This window comes from Schistocerca serialis, chromosome 3, assembly GCF_023864345.2.
Source record: "Schistocerca serialis cubense isolate TAMUIC-IGC-003099 chromosome 3, iqSchSeri2.2, whole genome shotgun sequence".
NCBI lineage: Eukaryota > Metazoa > Arthropoda > Insecta > Orthoptera > Acrididae > Schistocerca > Schistocerca serialis.
In genome coordinates, this window is record NC_064640.1 from 752,191,279 (window position 1) to 752,214,872 (window position 23,594).

The window sequence follows — 23,594 nt, forward strand, 5'->3', positions numbered from 1 at the left end:
CAAATAATGCAGTACACAGCATAAAGAACTGCAAACTACTCATGCATTACTGAAATAATGCATAGCACAGCCTACAGACCTGCTTGCAAAATAATGCTACAGACACGCAAACAACTCGTAAATTAATCAAAATATCCACGGGTATGCTGCCAGTCTATAGTGTCCAACAGGCACAATATTTCGGCGATCAAACATGTCGCCATCATCAGGTGAACCGACGGACTGAGCTCCTGTGAACGTGCCGGCACGGAGATCCGTACGCTATGGCTGCTCAGAGGGAACTGGGTTCGGTCGCGGCGGCGGCCGATTTAAATACCCTCCGCCCGCGGCGCGCTCCCTCCGCCGTCCGCGCCCAGCGCCACGGTCGCGCGGTGGAACAGATTGCGACGGCGTCTGAGATGATGTCGGTGTGATGGCTCTGTCCGCCGTGGTCGTCACAATTATATGTCTGCTCGATTTACTCTTGATTAACCCGATCGCTGGTTCCCAAGCCTTGCTAAGATTATAGCCACAGTCACGGTTTATGAGGTCGTCATTGGTGCGAATTTCGATGGCCTCTCTAACAACGCTGTCCCAGTATCTCGACGTCTGTACCAGAATCCTCGTGCGGTCATACTCCATGGCGTGATTTTCCGACAAACAATGTTCAGCGACCGCCGACTTGCTCGGATACATCAGTCGAGTGTGCCTCTGGTGTTCACGGCATCGATCCTCGACGGTACGCATCGTCTGACCAATATACGACTTGCCACATTGACACGGAATCTGGTACACGCCGGCCTTCCTCAAACCGAGGTCATCTTTGGCGCTCCCCACCAGTGCACGAGTTTTATTTGGATGACAAAACACAGTTCCGACCCGGTGTTTCTTCAGAATGCGGGCGATTTTCCCCGAGAGTGCGCCTGTGTATGGAATAAATGCAGTACCTACCTCCTCCCTCGTGACTTCATCCATCTCAACAGGTTGTGCTGCAGTGGTTGGGCGGAGAGCACGTTGAATCTGCCACTCTGAGTACCCATTTTTTTGAAATACAGTTCTCAGATGTTCCAATTCCTGGGGTAGACTCTCTGCGTCAGAGATAGTGCGCGCCCTATGTACTAGAGTTTTAAGTACCCCATTCCTCTGTGAAGGGTGATGGCAGCTGTCTGCATGCAAATACAGATGAGTGTGCATAGCCTTCCGATACACCCCATGACCTAGGGTGCCGTCAGCCCTTCTCTTGACCAAGACGTCAAGGAAAGGTAATTTACCCTCCGTTTCAGTCTCCATAGTGAATTTGATGTTGGGGTGTATGGAGTTTAGATGTGTAAGGAAGTCAAGGAGTTTATACATACCATGTGGCCAGATGACGAACGTGTCGTCCACGTAACGGAAAAAGCAAGTAGGTTTCCATACGGATGACGACAGGGCTTCCTCCTCGAAGTTCTCCATGTACAAATTCGCTACCACCGGTGAGAGTGGGCTACCCATGGCGACTCCCTCCGTTTGTTCGTAGTATTCTCCATTAAAAAGAAAATACGTGGAAGTCAAGACATGCCTAAAAAGTTCAGTGGTCTTCTCGTCAAACTTCTGACTAATAAATTCCAGTGACTCTCGCAGGGGTACCCTCGTAAACAAGGAAACGACGTCAAAACTCACCATGATATCTGACTCATCCAACCTGAAGCTATCAAGGCGTTTAACAAAATCCACGGAATTGAATTGATTAGTCAGAAGTTTGACGAGAAGACCACTGAACTTTTTAGGCATGTGTTGACTTCCACGTATTTTCTTTTTAATGGAGAATACTACGAACAAACGGAGGGAGTCGCCATGGGTAGCCCACTCTCACCGGTGGTAGCGAATTTGTACATGGAGAACTTCGAGAAGGAAGCCCTGTCGTCATCCGTATGGAAACCTACTTGCTTTTTCCGTTACGTGGAAGACACGTTCGTCATCTGGCCACATGGTATGGATAAACTCCTTGACTTCCTTACACATCTAAACTCCATACACCCCAACATCAAATTCACTATGGAGACTGAAACGGAGGGTTAATTACCTTTCCTTGACGTCTTGGTCAAGAGAAGGGCTGACGGCACCCTAGGTCATGGGGTGTATCGGAAGGCTATGCACACTCATCTGTATTTGCATGCAGACAGCTGCCATCACCCTTCACAGAGGAATGGGGTACTTAAAACTCTAGTACATAGGGCGCGCACTATCTCTGACGCAGAGAGTCTACCCCAGGAATTGGAACATCTGAGAACTGTATTTCGAAAAAATGGGTACTCAGAGTGGCAGATTCAACGTGCTCTCCGCACAACCACTGCAGCACAACCTGTTGAGATGGATGAAGTCACGAGGGAGGAGGTAGGCACTGCATTTATTCCATACACAGGCGCACTCTCGGGGAAAATCGCCGCATTCTGAAGAATCACCGGGTCGGAACTGTGTTTTGTCCTCCAAATAAAACTCGTGCACTGGTGGGGAGCGCCAAAGATGACCTCGGTTTGAGGAAGGCCGGCGTGTACCAGATTCCGTGTCAATGTGGCAAGTCGTATATTGGTCAGACGATGCGTACCGTCGAGGATCGATGCCGTGAACACCAGAGGCACACTCGACTGATGTATCCGAGCAAGTCGGCGGTCGCTGAACATTGTTTGTCGGAAAATCACGCCATGGAGTATAACCGCACGAGGATTCTGGTACAGACGTCGAGATACTGGGACAGCGTTGTTAGAGAGGCCATCGAAATTCGCACCAATGACGACCTCATAAACCGTGACTGTGGCTATAATCTTAGCAAGGCTTGGGAACCAGCGATCGGGTTAATCAAGAGTAAATCGAGCAGACATATAGTTGTGACGACCACGGCGGACAGAGCCATCACACCGACATCATCTCAGACGCCGTCGCAATCTGTTCCACCGCGCGACCGTGGCGCTGGGCGCGGACGGCGGAGAGAGCGCGCCGCGGGCGGAGAGTATTTAAATCGGCCGCCGGACCAAAGCCGGGACTGCGCAAAAAAGAGGGAAGAACTCCCGCAGTGCTGCAACTGTGGCGAGCCACATGTGGCGAGCTACAGGGGCTGCACTATATTTAAGCGCACAAGCAGACCCCAAGGCAAAAAGCCCACCTCGCGCAAGGTACAGCCAGGCACAAACTACGCCACCGCTGCCAAGGGGACCACTGCCACCCCATCACGACAGCCAGCACAGAAGTCCCCACCGCAACACCAAAATGCGGAGACTAACCCCACAGCCACAGGAATGCTGGACATGCCCTTGTCCAACAACTCAGTGGGTGGACACCCCCAAGTGCCCCCCACCACCAGCAACCCACTGCAAAGTGCTGAACGCCCCATGCGGCGACCGGTAGCGGCGTCGCAGCCGCAAACCGTAGCCGCCGCCACGGCGCCCACCCACGCAGCCGCCACTCCCCCAGGTACCGATGCAACCAGTCTGGGTGAGCTACTACGCTCACTCAACGCTCTACTGACCCAACTGCCAGTGCTCGTCACGGCAGTAACGGGGGCCCTTCAGGTCATCGTTCCCTCAGCAGCTCACCATGGATAGACAGCAGATCCATGGTCTATCGGTATGCGTATTTAACGCGAACGGACTGGTAAAACAACAAGGTGAGTTTCGCCAATTTATACAGGACGAGGCAGTCGACCTGTGTCTAGTGTGCGAGACTCACCTGAAACCAGGAGTCCATGTAAAGGTAGCGAACTATGCCTGCTACCGCCACGATAGGCCAACCGCCGGAGGAGGAACTGCCATCTATGTCAGGACCTCCCTCCGACACCACCAGATTCATCTCCCAGCCCTGGCAACCCTTGAAGCCACAGGGGTCAATGTCTCCTCCATGGTGGGACAGATCACCTTCGTGGCCGCCTACAGGCCGCCACGCGGTAATCTCTTGGAGGCTGACTTCGACACACTACTGACGATTGGGGGACGGGTTTTCCTGGCTGGCGACTTTAACGCTAAGCACACGGAGTGGAACTCCCGTCTCACCAACGTCAGCGGCCGTCGACTCCTCCGTGCCGCCCTCCGCAACGGTGCCATCGCGCTCGGACCCCAGGACCACACCATCTATCCACACCGAGGGCAGTCAGATGTACTCGATATCGCCCTTATCAAGGGCATCGGGAACCACATGACCGCCGCCACCCGGTGTGCACTGTCGTCAGACCACCTACCAGTGGTCTACGACATCGACGTAAGGGGGGCCACCCTCCCACCCCGCCGTAGGAACTACCACCGTATGGACAGCGAGAGGTTTCAGGAGAACGTCCTGGAACTTCTCTCGGATGCTCCAGACCCCACGGAAGTGGGGGTAGACCACGTACTACGGTACTTCAACCGCCAGCTGCTACTTGCAGCTGAAGAAGCATCACCTCCTCCCCCACGCCAGCCAAAGGATTTCGCCCGTAGCCTCCCGTTACACATACGAGAGACTATACGGGAGAAGAACAGAGTGTTCCGTGAATGGCAACTCACGTGACAACCTGCCACGAAACGCCTCCTAAACAGGATGAGGAGGGAGATCAAGGCGGCGGTTGAGGAACATAGAAACCGCGACTGGGCCGACCTAGTCGCCACCCTCAACACACAGGACGGCAGTGCTTGGCGAGTCGTCAAGTCTTTCCTGCGCCGGCGGCAGCGAGTCCCACCGCTGCAGGCTGGGCAGATGGTCGTCTGCAGTCCAGATGGGAAAGCAGGATTACTGGCCGACCACTTCGAGTCGTCATTCACCCCAGTGGATGACAATCTCGATGTGGCCCACATTGGCAGAGTGGAGGAAGAGCTCCCCATCTTCCTAACAGCGAGAGAAGAAGGGGACATGATCGACCCCATCTCAGAGGAGGAAGTGGCAGAACAGATACAGACGCTCAACACCAAAAGGGCGGGAGGCGCCGACGGCGTCAACAACCACCTGCTGAAGAACTTGCCGGAAGGGGCTTACCAGCTCCTTACAGGCATCTTCAATCAGGTCCTCCGCTCTGGGATCTACCCCTCCGAGTGGAAACATGCGGAGGTGGTGGCCATACCCAAAGCGAATAAGGACGCCCGGCAGGCTGAAAACTACAGGCCAATCAGCCTTTTCCCGTCCCTCTCCAAGGTGTTCGAGCGTCTGTACGCCAAGAGGCTGCTCCGACATGTGACGGTCGAGGGCATCATCCCGGACGAACAGTTCGGATTCAGGAGCGGCCATTCCACCACCCACCAGCTTCTGCGGCTGGTGGAAGAAGCCATGCCCGCCCTGGAGACCAGGGAATACCTTGGGGCGGTGTTCCTCGATGTCTTCAGAGCCTTCGACTCCGTGTGGCACGACGGCCTCGTGTACAAACTCTTTGTGCACGGGGTACCGACATCACACGGAGTCCTCATCCGCTCCTACCTGGCTGACCGGACTTTCCACGTCCGACTAGATGATGGCACCTCGACCCACAGGCCGATACGAGCGGGAGTGCCACAGGGGTCCGTCCTTGGCCCCCTGCTGTACTCCATTTTCACCGCTGATGCCCCACGAGTGGCGCCGGTGAAATTAGCACTCTACGCTGACGACACCGCGCTATTCGTGCGGAGCATGAACGTGAGGGAAATGCGACGCCTCCTCCAGACTGGCTGCGACACCCTGGGCGCGTGGTCAACCAAGTGGCGGCTCAAACAGAACGCCGCAAAGAGCCAGGCAGTGGTATTCACTAGAAGACTACTGCCTCCCGATTTGCCGCCGGTTACTATCACGGGAAGCCCCGTGCCGTGGAGTAAAACCGGCAAATACCTCGGGGTCACACTCGACCAGAGGCTTACCTGGAGACCACACGTCCAGGACGTTAGGAGCAGGGCTATAGGGCGACTTCACACCCTGTACCCCCTGCTTAACCCATCGTCAACGCTGGCCCCCCAGCAAGGCATCACCCTGTACCTAGCGCTGGTCAGACCAGTGCTAGAGTACGCAGCCGTGGTGTGGGGCATGGCAGCTGACACCCATATAGACACGCTACAGAGGGTACAGAACAGAGCCCTAAAGCTCGCCCTGCGCCTTCCACGAAGATATTCCTCCACTCTGCTACATGAACAGACCGGAATTCTGCAACTGCGGAACCGCTTTAGACAGTCTGCACGGCTGTTCTACAGCAAGGCTGAGAACTCAGAAAACCGGCTCATACAGGACCTGGGCCACAACATACACCACAGGCCAACCACACGTTGGCCTGACCTACTGAGGGAATAACAACCCTCAGCAGGCAGGATGCAACTGTATCCCCATAGGCCGCATCAATAAATCAGGCACCGTAATCAATACAACAGGCATAGCAGGAACAACAAAGCATTGTTTACCCTGCTCCCACACGAGCAAAGGACAGCTCGTAAGGAAGAAGCGAAGCGACCGAACCCTGTTCCCTCTGAGCAGCCATAGCGTACGGATCTCCGTGCCGGCACGTTCACAGGAGCTCAGTCCGTCAGTTCACCTGATGATGGCGACATGTTTGATCGCCGAAATATTGTGCCCGTTGGACACTATAGACCGGCAGCATACCCGTGGATATTTTGATTATCAAATACGCCGGGAGAAACTCAAGAATCACAACTCGTAAATTGTCAAAAAATAACACATGTAAAAGGCTCTGAAAATACGCTCATAGCGATTAAACAGCTAAAAATATTGCAGTCCACAAACACTCAGTGCACATAAAAAATGCTTTCGAATTATCATCAACTGTGACGTATCAGTGAACTGTTCCAATGTGCACATGCTGCTGGAAGCCACCACAGGACAGACGAATGCCGGGGCATGAGCTGTTGCCCTCAGGGTGCTATTGCATACAGCCAGTAGGTGAAAGTCGCGTCTGTTTTCGAGTGTTATACTGATGCCACATATCTGTGTAAATAAGATACAAGTCACCCTCTGGATGCGCACGTGTTTCCTGTTGCTGGCACAATGCCTCTCTACCTGTGGTGCTGTGAAGACCTAATTGCCGAGCGACTGGCCCTCGCAGACACATCTAAAAGGTTCTCAATGTTATACTGATGTCACAGGTCACACTATAGAGATCTGTTCCAATACTTCCCATAATGGCACAGGGTGTATTGTTCCTACCAATCCTAACAGGATCTGTGAGATACCTCCAGCTGCACACTAGGTTACTGTGACTGATGCCTACCTGTAAGTATAGTGACAAGAGAGAGATGTCTGCCTAGCGGCTCACTCAGGCAGGCACATCTAAAAGGTTCCCAGTGGTATACTTATGTCACATGGCAATGTAAATAAGGGCCAAGTCGACCTCTTGGAAACTGTAAAGTGCTGCAGAAATAGTTAACACTCGCTTTTGTAGAAGCTTTCGTGATGTCTCAGCTTGTCCGCATGGAAATTCTTGTGCTAACAGAACATGTTAACGAAAATAGCCCAGAATAACGCCGAATGCATTCCTCCTTATGGTCCTAACATGGCACACAGTCCATCACGTGTTACCCTTCCTGGATATCGTTAAGTCCTGCTTTCAACAAACATCTCCGAAGCGCAAACGTTCTCACTGCTATGTAGAGGTTCCTTCGTTCTGGCACAAAGGATATCTTGTGAATGAATGGAGCATTATGATTGCCTCTGACGGAATTTATCCACCAGAATGTTGCACAAAGGCTGGGTTGATTCCCCTTGGCACAAAGGTGTCACTGTTTCTGGCCCCTACCTGCTTGCTTGCTACACCCATCTCCAGACTCTGGGATTACAAGAATATACGTTTTTTCACATGGCTTGCCAGAAAAACATACCATTTTCTCGATACTTCTCGATGGCAAGTATATAGCAATATCGCTTGCTTAGAAGGAGGGGTTGGGTTAGTGGAGGTAGCCCAATCGACCTATCTTCCCACCAAATGTGAACTTCCCACCATGACATCATTGCGACATTGCCATATCTACCACTGCCTTCTTTGATCCACCATCTTCAATAAATTTGGCAACAATGGAAAGTGGTACCACACTGGCCTTGTCCCACTACTCAAACAAAACATCACCATGATCTACCCTCCAGTTATGCATGTTACGCCGGTTAACATTTCCATGGGTTGTGAATGTAGACTCATTGGATAAAAGTACCTTGGCAAAGAACGTGCGGGTCGTTTGCATTTGTTGACATGTCCATTCACAAAACACTTCCTGGTTATGGAAATCAGCACCATGAATTTCTTGGTCCTGTGACATATGGTATGGACGATACTTATGACGATGCCCTCTTGTGACAATGCTACCTACGAACATATTGGAATCACGGTGTATTTTCCGAGAGCTTATCCGTGTGTAGTGTTGCACTGCCCCTAGTATGGCTGTTTCATTAGCATCTTCTGTAACACGTTTCCTTCGTTTCCTTTTGCTAGTTTGTACGCTGCCATCAGACATAAAGGCGTTCTCTACCTTGTAGAAGTGGCGAACGAGAGCGAATTTTCTCTGGAAAACGCTTAGCATACAAGGCTACATTAGCCTCAACATTTCTCCCAAATTCTCCATAAGGCGGGATCATTTCAGTTTCTTCTTCTGTGATTGCAATATTCATCATCCACTTACATGTCTGTTCTCCAAATGATAGGTGTGCAGGTAATAAATACATCACAAGTATTTTAACGTTCAGAACTCCTCTCTGTTCTATGTCTGCACGATACGTGAACTCCTGTAGCAGTGTACTGCCTCTTATGATATGCTGTCGTTTGCTACATGGTCACGGTGGCGTGTCGAGTAGTCCCTGTTCGATATCTTGGAGGAATACAACGTTATGAATGAGGTTTCCAATCAGAAGTTGTGAAATACTGGCCTGGTAGCATGGAGGTGCGGTCCAGGTTCAAAAATGGTTCAAATGGCTCTGAGCACTATGGGACTCAACTGCTGAGGTCATTAGTCCCCTAGAACTTAGAACTAGTTAAACCTAACTAACCTAAGGACATCACAAACATCCATGCCCGAGGCAGGATTCGAACCTGCGACCGTAGCGGTCTTGCGGTTCCAGACTGCAGCGCCTTTAACCGCACGGCCACTTCTGCCGGCTGCGGTCCAGGATACCATTGGATATTCAAGGGCCATTGAGCTGCATGTCGCAAATTAATATTGTGTACACATTTCCATTCCTCCGATTACAGTGCCATCTGTGGCGAAAGGAAGAAAATGCTTTTAAGAAAACATATGTAGATTTGCCCGTAGAATCGTAATCTGCAAGGAAACATGGGGATTCCCATTTCAGAGTTTCCAGATGCTACTCCAGGCGGGTATAAAATGAATGTGCACAACGGAAACCACTGAACGCGATAATCAAGATTAGGCCCTGTGTGACTACACCATGAAGCGTTAACAACTACTTACAAGGTGTACATGACAATGTCAGTCTTCTTTAAATATTCATATGTGCGATGTACAACCTATCAAATAATACCCAATTCCAGTTGTAAATGTAGATGACTGCTTGTAAGGTGCAAAACTATAGCCACCTTACAAATTGTTCCCCGACACCCACGAACGGGGTCAGATGCGGGGTCGAGTGTCGTATCATTGGTTGTCCGCCTCCAAGACAAACAGATTGTAATTATAACTATTTTTGGTCCAAAATATATTTGAATGTCCTTATTTAAAATGAACACCCTTCGTGTAATGGATATACAAGGGCAGGTTGTAGACATATGGTTGACGACCGTGAGTCGTGCTGGGATATCCTAATAGTAAGGCCACGCTAGCGATAAGCGGCCAATTTGCGTCAGAGCCCCGGTCCGGCACAAATTTTCACAGTCGTCATTCCATTCTACAGCTGATGGTTGTCCATATTCGCGACTGCAAATACATTTAATGTGACCCATACGTTGGGTGGTCACCCCATCACAGGGGTAACGAAAGCGGTTAGACTGGGTGCTGAAAGATTGGCTACTCTGCCAGGGCTTTGTGAGTATGTACCGATCTGTAGATATCCCACGGATGCTGGAATTTGGAATTTTTAGTCATTTCATTGAAGTTTCTTTTGGAATCGGAGGTGATCATATTAGTTAGCTCAAGAATGAACTTCGTGTGAAGTTTTAATACCATTCTTGAGTTTTGATAAGTATACTTCGTGTATGAATGATCTGGGCTCCGACGTATGAAGTATTTGAAATTTTTAAGGTACAAATTTCAACTATTTTATTATAGTTTCTTTTGGTAGTCAGGGGTGATCATATTAGTTGACGTGTGAATGAATCAGCATGAGGTTTAGATTCGTTCATGACTTTTGGTAAAAATACTTTTGTATGCATGATCTGGGCTTCACGAGTGAGGTTGAACAAAGGAGACTTGGTTTCCCAGACGAGCAATTCAGCTGATTCATTTTAAAAATGTAGAGCAAATTTATTAAACGAAATTGTGAGAACCGCTAGTTTGTATTTTAAATCATTCATGAGTTTTGGTAAAACAAATACTTTGTGTATGAATGATATGATCTCCATGTGCTGAAGTAAAACAAAGGAAACTTGATTTCTCAGACCGATTTGGGAATGGATTATTTCTAAATATTAGGTCTTCAATTTTGCTTCCACTGTTTTGCAATAGATGACAGTAGCGACAAGTGGTGGGGCAGGTGATAGGTCATAAGCATCACACAATAAGCTTAGACATGTGTAAACATAACAGCTGGAATAACCCAGGGTTAGTCGGGGCGCTGCAAAAACTCCAGCATTAAAGTTGTTCGTATGTGTCTTCTCTATTCTACTCTTCGCGAAAACTGGTTAAGTCTCTTTTCCTTTTCAAGTTAACTTATCGAACTGACGGTTAAACCAAATCTTAAATGTGATGTCTGAGATTTTCTCCTTTTTCTTTCCAAAACTCCCACTCAGAACACACACAATAGGATGGCAGAACAAGTGAACATTACACAAACAGTGATACAATGTGTGTTAGGAAGCGTCACTCAGCTATAATGTAGAAGCATGAAAACGCGACATCTACAAAAAGTAAGTACACACACTTACGTGCACAGTCCGCTGCTCCCTCCCTACTCAACATTTCACAATGTGGGTTCACAATCACCATATACTTCAACACAGTTTTCCGGAAACTCGTACCGTAACCTAAAAAATGCTATGAGGGAGTAAAGCTGAAAATCTTTGCTTATGACACATGGTAATATTACGACATTAGTGCCATGAAAATAGAAAAAAAGTTAGGAAAGGAAACTAAGTATCGATAATTTCATATTAGGCCTAAAATTTGGTGAATTACGTAACAAAACATTGATAAACGATGAGTAATTGCAGGTGACATACTGGAAGGCAATAATTATAGCTCTGATGGAAATATGACACAGCCACGTGCTAAGGTGTATATATATTTTTCCTGATCACATTCCTGTCAGCATATTTATTAGTGTAAATACTATTAATTCAAAAATTTTTATGTATTGTTGTTGTTGTTGTTGTGGTCTTCAGTCCTGAGACTGGTTTGATGTAGCTCTCCATGCTGCTCTATCCTGTGCAAGCTTTTTCATCTCCCAGTACCTACTGCAACCTACATCCTTCTGAATCTGCTTAGTGTATTCATCTCTTGGTCTCCCTCTACGATTTTTACCCTCCACGCTGCCCTCCAGTACTAAATTGGTGATCCCTTGATGCCTCAGAACATGTCCTACCAACCGATCCCTTCTTCTGGTCAAGTTGTGCCACAAACTTCTCTTCTCCCCAATCCTATTCAGTTCTTCCTCATTAGTTATGTGATCTACCCATCTAATCCTCAGCATTCTTCTGTAGCACCACATTTCGAAAGCTTCTATTCTCTTCTTGTCCAAACTATTTATCGTCCATGTTTCACTTCCATACATGGCTACACTCCATACAAATACTTTCAGAAATGACTTCCAGACACTTAAATCTATACTCGATGTTAACAAATTTCTCTTCTTCAGAAACGCTTTCCTTGCCATTGCCAGTCTACATTTTATATCCTCTCTACTTCGACCATCATCAGTTATTTTGCTCCCCAAACAGCAAAACTCCTTTACTACTTTAAGTGTCTCATTTCCTAATCTAATTCCCTCAACATCACCCGACTTAATTAGACTACATTCCATTATCCTTGTTTTGCTTTTGTTGATGTTCATCTTATATCCTCCTTTCAAGACACTCTCCATTCCATTCAACTGCTCTTCCAAGTCCTTTGCTGTCTCTGACAGAATTACAATGTCATCGGCGAACCTCAAAGTTTTTATTTCTTCTCCATGAATTTTAATACCTACTCCGAATTTTTCTTTTGTTTCCTTTACTGCTTGCTCAATATACAGATTGAACAACATCGGGGAGGCCGGCCGCGGTGGTCTAGCGGTTCTAGGCGCTCAGTCCGGAACCGCGCGACTGCTACGGTCGCAGGTTCGAATCCTGCCTCTGGCATGGATGTGTGTGGTGTCCTTAGGTTAGTTAGGTTTAATTAGTTCTAAGTTCTAGGGGACTGATGACCACAGATGTTTAGTCCCATAGTGCTCAAAGCCAGCCAATATCGGGGAGAGGCTACAACCCTGTCTTACTCCCTTCCCAACCACTGCTTCCCTTTCATGTCCCTCGACTCTTATAACTGCCATCTGGTTTCTGTATAAATTGTAAATAGCCTTTCGCTCCCTGTATTTTACCCCTGCCACCTTTAGAATTTGAAAGAGAGTATTCCAGTCAACATTGTCAAAAGCTTTCTCTAAGTCTACAAATGCTAGAAACGTAGGTTTGCCTTTCCTTAATCTTTCTTCTAAGATAAGTCGTAAGGTCAGTATTGCCTCACGTGTTCCAATGTTCTACCGAATCCAAACTGATCTTCCCCGAGGTTGGCCTCTACTAGTTTTTCCATTCGTCTGTAAAGAATTCGTGTTAGTATTTTGCAGCTGTGACTTATTAAACTGATAGTTCGGTAATTTTCACATCTGTCAACACCTGCTTTCTTTGGGATTGGAATTATTATATTCTTCTTGAAGTCTGAGGGTATTTCGCCTGTTTCATACAGCTTGCTCACCAGATGGTGGAGTTTTGTCAGGACTGGCTCTCCCAACGCCGTCAGTAGTTCCAATGGAATGTTGTCTACTCCGGGGGCCTTGTTTCGACTCAGGTCTTTCAGTGCTGTGTCAAACTCTTCACGCAGTATCATATCTCCCATTTCATCTTCATCTACATCCTCTTCCATTTCCATAGTATTGTCCTCAAGTACATCGCCCTTGTATAGACCCTCTATATACTCCTTCCACATTTCTGCTTTCCCTTCTTTGCTTAGTACTGGGTTTCCATCTGAGCTCTTGATATTCATACAAGTCGTTCTCTTATCTCCAAATGTCTCTTTAATTTTCCTGTAGGCAGTATCTATCTTACCCCTAGCGAGATAGGCCTCTACATCCTTACATTTGTCCTCTAGCCATTCCTACTTAGCCATTTTGCACTTCCTGTCGATCTCATTTTTGAGACGTTTGTATTACTTTTTGCCTGCTTCATTTACTGCATTTTTATATTTTCTCCTTTCATCAATTAAATTCAATATTTCTTCTGTTACCCAAGGATCTCTATTAGCCCTCGTCTTTTTACCTACTTGATCCTCTGCTACCTTCGCTACTTCATCCCTCAAAGCTACCCATTGTTCTTCTACTGTATTTCTTTCCCCCATTCCTGTCAATTGTTCCCTTATGCTCTCCCTGAAACTCTGTACAACCTCTGGTTCTTTCAGTTTATCCAGGTCCCATCTCCTTAAATTCCCACCTTTTTGCAGTTTCTTCATTTGTAATCTACAGATCATAACCAATAGATTGTGGTCAGAGTCCACAACTGCCCCTGGAAATGTCTTACAATTTAAAACCTGGTTCCTAAATCTCTGTCTTACCATTATATAATCTATCTGATACCTTTTAGTATCTCCAGGGTTCTTCCATGTATACAACCTTCTTTCATGATTCTTAAACCAAGTGTTAGCTATGTTTATGTTGTGCTCTGTGCAAAATTCTACCAGGCGGCTTCCTCTTTCATTTCTTAGCCCCAATCCATATTCACCTACTATGTTTCCTTCTCTCCCTTTTCCTACACTCGAATTCCAGTCACCCATGACTATTAAATTTTCGTCTCCCTTCACAATCTGAATAATTTCTTTTATTTCATCATACATTTCTTCAATTTCTTCGTCATCTGCAGAGCTAGTTGGCATATAAACTTGTACTACTGTAGTTGTTGTGGGCTTCGTATCTATCTTGGCCACGATAATGCGTTCACTTAGCTGTTTCTAGTAGCTTACCCGCATTCCTATTTTCCTATTCATTATTAAACCTACTCCTGCATTACCCCTATTTGATTTTGTGTTTATAACCCTGTAGTCACCTGACCAGAAGTCTTGTTCCTCCTGCCACCGAACTTCACTAATTCCCACTATATCTAACTTCAATCTGTCCATTTCCCTTTTTAAATTTTCTAACCTACCTGCCCGATTAGGGGATCTGACATTCCACGCTCCTATCCGTAGAACGCCAGTTTTCTTTCTCCTGATAACGACATCCTCTTGAGTAGTCCCCGCCCGGAGATCCGAATGGGGGACTATTTTACCTCCGGAATACTTTACCCAAGAGGACGCCATCATCATTTAATCATACAGTAAAGCTGCATGCCCTCGGGAAAAATTACGGCTGTAGTTTCCCCTTGCTTTCAGCCGTTCGCAGTACCAGCACAGCAAGGCCGTTTTGGTTATTGTTACAAGGCCAGATCAGTCAATCATCCAGACTGTTGCCCTTGCAACTACTGAAAAGGCTGCTGCCCCTCTTCAGGAACCACACGTTTGTCTGGCCTCTCAACAGATACTCCTCCGTTGTGGTTGCACCTACGGTACGGCTATCTGTATCGCCGAGGCACGCAAGCCTCCCCACCAACGGCAAGGTCCATGGTTCATGGGGGGGTTTTATGTATAATAATGCATAAATTCTTTAAATCATATTTAACAGAGTAAATGAAGCCAATGAAGATGATGAAACCGTCTCGAAACGTGTTTCGGTCCTAAAATAAGAAAAATTATGTTTGCTTTAGGCAGAACAACGTTCCCTTTTTACATATTTCAGTTATTACTTCTTATTTTTTCCCAGTTCCCATTGTCTTTTACCACTTTCAACCTATATAATTCAAGATAAACCATTTCTAATTCAGCCTGAGGAGTAAAAGTCTTCGTTCGTTGCTCCATGATCCTCTTGTCTCGACTGTATAATCACAGCTCCATGAGAGAGCCTCACCTGATGTTATGTTGGCCTACCGTCTACAATCACCCCTTTAAAAGACAAATCTAGCGTTATATCATGTTTCTTCCGTATTCACGACCCTATGGCAACATCCACATTTACCACCTATGATGCTACCATTAAAGTATACAGGAAAACACTAACACATTTAAACTGCAGTACAATAAGAACTAGTGAATGGTTATCTTTTGCTAGCCTGATCAACTAACTTAGAGACGGCGAACGGACGGAACAAATGAATGTTGACACCACACAGATATTCGCTGTAAGTAAATTATAGGTTGCAGAAGACATGAAACAAATGAAAATTAAAAATGCTCGATATTTTAAACAACAAACAGACACTGTCTGGAAATTATGAAAAGCACTGTTATGTATGCAAAACAAGACGTAGCGTTGTGCAATGCTGTTGCTGATACCAGTTTAAACGTTTCCCATCATTCCTATAAATCTACCACAATGGAACTAAAAGTTGTCCATTCATTGTGTAGGTATGATCTAACAACTGCTTGTCTTGCCTTTTCCAACATAAAAATTCTCCTACTCTTCTTGGTGGATTTATTAACTTTAGTTACAATTGTGGCTAAGATCACATGGTATTCGTTAAACCCTGCTTCTATATTGATACTGTCGATAAGCGCAGGCCTGTTTGTAGCTACAAGGTCATAAATATTTCCACCTGTGGGTTGTCGAACTAGTTGCTCAAGACAATCCTTGGAGAACGCAACCACAACTATTTCGCAAGACTGTTTCTCGTACCGTTTGCAGGTAATGTATAGTCGCCTCCAATATTACAATGAATCCATGGCCGAAATGGTGTCTGTAGAACTGGAAATTATGTCGAACGATCCTGTTCTTATCCAAATTAAACAGCTTTAAGCTACCTTACGATAATGATGACAGGCATCCAACATCCATTCATGATGGTGGTCCAAAACATGGCTGACCGAACTCTCTACCGAAACCATCGTACAGCATGCCTGAGACGTGGATTGGTATAAGATAACTTACTCGCTTTCCACGACCACTACCAGATTGTATCGTTGATGCTCCCTTAGCCATCTGCTTCGCAGATAACATTTCTGGGAGGACTGTATTGTTGTTCGTAATGCACGCCTAGAGGCCAACATAGACAGTCTCCAGAAAGCCAGGGCACAGCTCTTCTCCGTTCTCCACGGAGTACCTGCATGCCGTAATATGTGTATAGCGGAAATGAGTTGGTGGTGTTGCCTTCAGGCAACCACTTCGAAGCAGATATTTACTGTTTTGAGTCTGAAGAAAGCGACTGAATAAGGTATAAGCAGTTCGGAGAGAAAATTCCCTCTTGGTAACGGTTCATGTAGAATAGTGAAAACGAATGCACGGTCTTACAGTCTTAACTTGACATGACCCTTAGACGGATGTTGACAGACTGAACAGAGTACACAAGCCGTACTGCCCCGTTCGCTGTTGAAGACGCAGCGCGGTCTATTTAATGACAGTAACGTGCAATTATGAGCTTACTTCCCTTACATTCGCGGCTTTGAGTGGCTTTAAGAAACGATATCCTGTGGTCAAAAGAGTTTGTGTAACAGATTTCCGACCGAAACAACAAAAAAATACTGCATGAAGAAAATTAGTACACTCTTTTATAGGTGTCCAATTCATTCAAGATTTATTGTTGCAACAGTGCATACGGAGTACATAAAATGATTATCTTTACATATCAGTAGCACAAGAAGTTCGCAGGTACTAGATATCGACCCTTGTTAAAACACCCATGTCAGTACATGGTATAGCCTCGATGGGTGGCAATGCAGGCCCTGACCCTGGCATCCAACAGATTGTACAGATGTTAAATGCTGCATGGCACACGTTATGCCACACTTGTTCGACCCTTTCACCTAGTTCAGTAAGGGTTGTTCGTTGACAAAACACACGAGTCACTTTTCGTTCCATTGCATCACACGTGCACGACTGGAGTCAAGTGCGGAGATCGTGCTGGCCAGAAAAGCTGTAACACTTTTTACAGAGCACGCTGAGTTTCACAAGAAGTGTGAGGACGAGCATTATCCTGCTGGAACAACACCCTTCTGTTGCAAGAAAGGCAAAAGAACGGGTATGACAACATTCTGCACGTACCCAGCGCTGCGTAGCATGCCCTTCAGAAACACCAAAGGTGAACGAGAGTTGTAGCTTATCCAACCCCAGACCATAAGGCCTCGGGTGAGGTTGATGTGTCTTGGACGGATGCACCTATGAGACAGCGCTCACCAGGTCTACGTCATGTGCATAAACGACTTCCAAATGCGTGCATGCAGAATCTGCTTTCATGGCTGAAGACCACGGCGCGCCATTCCATCTTCCAAGCGATCCTCTGACGGCAACAATCGAGCCGTGGACGTCGATGCTGTAGCGAGCGTGGAAGACAAGTTAAAAGTTGTGCGTGCCCATAGTCCCATTGCTATCAACCGGTTCACAACAGTTCGTGTTGACACGTCTGGGCTGACAAGCCCTCTTATCTATGCCGTTATTGCTGCACGATGTACCACTCATTCCTTTACAATAAGACGATCCTGGCGGCCGTCAGTGCTGAGTGCACGTCCAGAACCTCGTCACAAGTGTGAGAATCTTCACGTGACCTCTGATATCATCATCGTTGCCCAATTGACTCAGCATGTCCAAAATATGTGGCTGTTCTTTTTCCCGGCAGTGTGTATGATGGAAGGGCAGAAATTTCTGAGAGGTTTCTATCGGTGAATTTCCATGATGTCCACCTGGGTACTTCGTGCACTATAAAGAAACCTATGTACAACGTAAATGATCGAAATATAAAATATTTTTGCGGTTTCGGTTATAGCATGTCCTGACTTAATTGTGTTTGAAATCCATCGTATAAAGTTTTCAAATACATTTCTTCCTAACAGTTGGAGGCGCACGACAATAAAGCAACAATCACTAAATACTGGTCCAAGGAACACTTGTAAGAGCTGTGCGGAGTGGCCGCGCGGTTTTATGCGTGATGTCAAGGACTGCGCAGTCCCTCCCGCCGGAGGTTTGAGTCCTCCCTCGGGCATGGGTTTATGTGTTGTTCTTAGCATAAGTTCGTTTAAGTAGTGTGTAAGTCTAGGGACTGATGACCTAAGCAGTTTGGCCCCTTAGGAATTCGCACACACTTTAACATTGTGAACATTTGTTAGAGAAAATAACTCCATAAATGCCAAAAAAGTCGTATGTAATAAACAACGATTTGTTCGGTTAAAAAAGAAACAAAACAGCGCGTAGTAGCTGAAATCAAAAATTAGACTGTCAAGCCGTATTGCTCTAAACATTTTTAAGAAAGGAGTGTCGAATTGGGTTACTGCTAGTGAAAATTTTTTGGTAGGATAATATTTTTGTTACTTTAAGAAGAGAATCATGACAGCTATATCTATGGTGAATGAATTCGTACTTCCATGGACTTGGAGATGAAGAAGGCAGAGTGAATAGACTACTTGCGTTAATAAAGATCTATTGGTAAACAAGATACGACTGCAGTAGATCCCTAAAAGGGAAAGATACAGTTGATTTTGTGTTTAATATGACCACAATTGTTTTTATATTCATGCTCAGAAGCAGCAGATTTATCTTTCTTGCTGATTTAAAGATTTTCGTAATATAAAACCAGTGATCTAATTTGTTACAGATCAGAAAGACTTGTTGTGCAACTAAGGAATTACGAGAAAGGAAGGAAACATGACAAATACAGCAGAATATAAAGGACAGCCTTCAGTCTCTAATGACCACAGTGTCGACAGTACTTTAAACGCTTTTTCTTCTTCTAAAGGACAACAAATAAACAACAATGACTTTGATGGCATAAATTTCGAGTTTGAACTTCACCGTCATTCGGGAAGCCATTTCCTCCATCCAGTGAAGCGAAGGTATGGCCACATAAATGGTGAGTGTTTCAGCGTCTTAACGCGGAAAGACCTCTCCAAGACAGTTTGTAGAGCACAGCCTTGGTGAAACTTCCATCAGATACGGATTCAGAATTATGTTGATTTCTGAAGACAGCTTCAATAGTACGATGTTGTGTAAAACTTGCAAGTGTTCACATTAAGGGAAGAACGAAATTTCATTCGGCTGAATACGCACAGTGACTGATTGTTTTGGAAATAATTCATTTTATGACGCAACCACACTATTTTCAGTATGAAATTACTGATTTAGGCTGGCATCGGCCATTATCAGTTTTACGAGAAAATAAGGTCAAAAATTAAAATAACAGTAAAAAACAGCGATGTCATAAGCATGCTGTGGTTCTGTTCCTACCACTAGAGAAACCACGAATATACACGAGGAGCGGAGAGACTTGTGTAAGAAAAGCTAACCCTAGTGGGGCTACAGACTGTCAGTTTATTTGTTATTGGGGTATTTCAGCAAAAGGTCTTCAAGAAAATTTAGAAAGATCACGCATAGGTAATTTATTCAATAAAATACGAGTATATGAAGCTGCATTACAATGTCTGCAGATTTATGACAGAGATGTGAGGCATTTTTAACAATAGCGTACATTACGCAAAATGTTAAGAGAGTACGCTAATAAGTTTACAGCATTTATATTTGAAATTTTCAAAAACATGTACACTCCTGGAAATTGAAATAAGAACACCGTGAATTCATTGTCCCAGGAAGGGGAAACTTTATTGACACATTCCTGGGGTCAGATACATTACATGATCACACTGACAGAACCACAGGCACATAGACACAGGCAACAGAGCATGCACAATGTCGGCACTAGTACAGTGTATATCCACCTTTCGCAGCAATGCAGGCTGCTATTCTCCCATGGAGACGATCGTAGAGATGCTGGATGTAGTCCTGTGCCATGCCATTTCCACCTGGCGCCTCAGTTGGACCCGCGTTCGTGCTGGACGTGCAGACCGCGTGAGACGACGCTTCATCCAGTCCCAAACATGCTCAATGGGGGACAGATCCGGAGATCTTGCTGGCCAGGGTAGTTGACTTACACCTTCTAGAGCACGTTGGGTGGCACGGGATACATGCGGACGTGCATTGTCCTGTTGGAACAGCAAGTTCCCTTGCCGGTCTAGGAATGGTAGAACGATGGGTTCGATGACGGTTTGGATGTACCGTGCACTATTCAGTGTCCCCTCGACGATCACCAGTGGTGTACGGCCAGTGTAGGAGATCGCTCCCCACACCATGATGCCGGGTGTTGGCCCTGTGTGCCTCGGTCGTATGCAGTCCTGATTGTGGCGCTCACCTGCACGGCGCCAAACACGCATACGACCATCAATGGCACCAAGGCAGAAGCGACTCTCATCGCTGAAGACGACACGTCCCCATTCGTCCCTCCATTCACGCCTGTCGCGACACCACTGGAGGCGGGCTGCACGATGTTGGGGCGTGAGCGGAAGACGGCCTAACGGTGTGCGGGACCGTAGCCCAGCTTCATGGAGACGCTTGCGAATGGTCCTCGCCGATACCCCAGGAGCAACAGTGTCCCTAATTTGCTGGGAAGTGGCGGTGCGGTCCCCTACGGCACTGCGTAGGATCCTACGGTCTTGGCGTGCATCCGTGCGTGGCTGCGGTCCGGTCCCAGGTCGACGGGCACGTGCACCTTCCGCCGACCACTGGCGACAACATCGATGTACTGTGGAGACCTCACGCCCAACGTGTTGAGCAATTCGGCGGTACGTCCACCCGGCCTCCCGCATGCCCACTATACGCCCTCGCTCAAAGTCCGTCAACTGCACATACGGTTCACGTCCACGCTGTCGTGGCATGCTACCAGTGTTAAAGACTGCGATGGAGCTCCGTATGCCACGGCAAACTGGCTGACACTGACGGCGGCGGTGCACAAATGCTGCGCAGCTAGCGCCATTCGACGGCCAACACCGCGGTTCCTGGTGTGTCCGCTGTGCCGTGCGTGTGATCATTGCTTGTACAGCCCTCTCGCAGTGTCCGGAGCAAGTATGGTGGGTCTGACACACCGATGTCAATGTGTTCTTTTTTCCAATTCCAGGAGTGTATATGGTTTTCCAAATGAAACTCTCACTCTGCAGAGGAATGTGCGCTGATAAGAAACTTCCTACGAGATTAAAACAGTGTGGCGGACCGGATCATTCTCCTTTAGGCAATAAGTGTTCCACAGACTGTGTTACTCAACCACAACTCACGATCCGTCCTCACAACTTTATTTCCGCCTGTATCTCATCTCCCGCCTTCCAAACTTCGCAGAAGCTCTCCTGCGAAACTTGCAGAACTAGCAATCTGGAAGAAAGGATATTGTGGAGACATGGCTTGGTCACAGTCCGGGAAATGTTCTCCGAATCAAATTTTCATTCTGCAGCGGAATTTGCGCTGATATGAAATTTCCTGGCAGATTAAAACTTTCATTCTAAAAACATCACCCAGGCTTTGGCTAAGACATAACTCCGCAATATCCTTTCTTCCAAGAGTGCTAGCCCTGCAGGATTCACAGGAGAGCTTCTGTGAGGTTTGAAAGGTAGGAAATGAATTACTGGCGGAAGTAAAGTGCTGAAGACGGGTTCTGACTCGTGCTTGGGTGGTTCAGTCGGTATAACACTTACTAGTGACTGGAAAAGGTCTTGAGTGCGACTCTCGGTCTGACGCACAGTTTTAATTTGCCAAGAAGTTTCATTTGCAATGAGAACTACTTAATACATAAATATTATTGTTAAGAGAAAACACTGAACATTTTCAGGGACTTATTTTATGAAAATGATATCGCTTCTGACCAGCAGAGGGCACCTAAGTGTGGTACTCTGCTTGCTGTGCGTGTGCTCATTCCTCATTGGTAGTGCTCTCGTTCAGGCAGTCCGGGCAGCGAATTCGACCCGTAGTGCATTCGTTATGTTTACATGCAGCGTCAGATGGCATGTGGAATAAGGTATGTTTATAATTTTACTGTAGTTTAATTTTGGTGTAATCTGCGTAACTTCTGTTCTGTAAATGTGGTGCTCTCCAGCTGTCACTAATTGAAAATAAGTAATATTAATGATTAACAGTTTGACATAAGCTGTTTATTGATAGCAGTTACCGGACTATCTTCTGGCGTTGCCCATCGTCAGCGGTATCTGTATGATACAAAAGACACATATATAATACTTTACTTACAGTGCATATAACAGTGTTTTATATACCGATCACTTTCAGTATACCATAATGTCTCTTGCATTATAGTTATGTTCTCTAGCCTATTCCAATGACATTTGTTTGTAATATTTATGTAATAATACAATGGTGTGATTTAATCATATCTTATATAATTAGCACAAGGAATTTCTTTTTTCGAAAATATACGCAGCTGTCATTGACAATCGCTGTATACGCAAACTTTACTTTTTGTTACACATCGTAAAGAATATATAGGATTACTTCTAAATTGTTTTATCTCTATTAGCAGAACAAGGAAATGTGTTAACATTAAAGAATTCTAGCAAAATTATCGCCGTATTTTTTATGTCGGTTTGCTCATTTAAAATAACATAAAGATGTTTCGTTATATATTGGAAAATTTCTGTTTCTTCCAATATATGTAGTAAGCTACTTTTTTCGGTAGTATGTAGGAGTGGTAGCTGTTGTACCATGTCACTTGAAAGAACAACACCACAAAGCCTGCGGCGTGACACAAAGCCTGTTACTCCTACGTATTGCCGAAAAAGAGAGTTTAACAAATATTTTGGGAGAGAGAGAAATTTTCATATGTGTTACGAAACATCCTGAGATTATTTTAAATTAACAGATCTGTCGAAATCTGTCGAAAACTTCGTTAGTATTCTTTAATGACAATATGTTTCTTCGGTCTGGTGACAGAGATAATATAAATCAGAAGTAGCATTATATATATCTTATGATGTACAACAAAAGGTAACCTTTACATGTACAACAACTGCCAATGATAACTGCGTATATTTTCGAGATAAAATCTGTATGCTAATTTTATATCGCATTATTACGTGACTATTACGAAATATTGTCATTTGCGCACGGTAGAGAACATAGGGCATTACAGTGAATTGAAAACCACATATGCACGGTGACACTATAATACACACTGCAAGTAAGGTAATATACATATGTGTCATTGGTGGATAACAAGTTCTGCCAATGATGGGCAACACCCGAAACTAGTCCGGTAACTAAAACCAACAAGCAGCTTATATCAAACAATTAATAATTAATATAACTTATTTGCATAACTTCCCTTTTAACTTTTAAACTTAATTGTCTTGAAGATCTGGGAATGGGAGATATCAGCGGAAACCGGTCATTCCACTTGAACTTCCTGTGACTGACCCAATCAATTTAAGTTTTGGACTCAGAAATTACCGCTATGTGCTGCGAAACAGAAC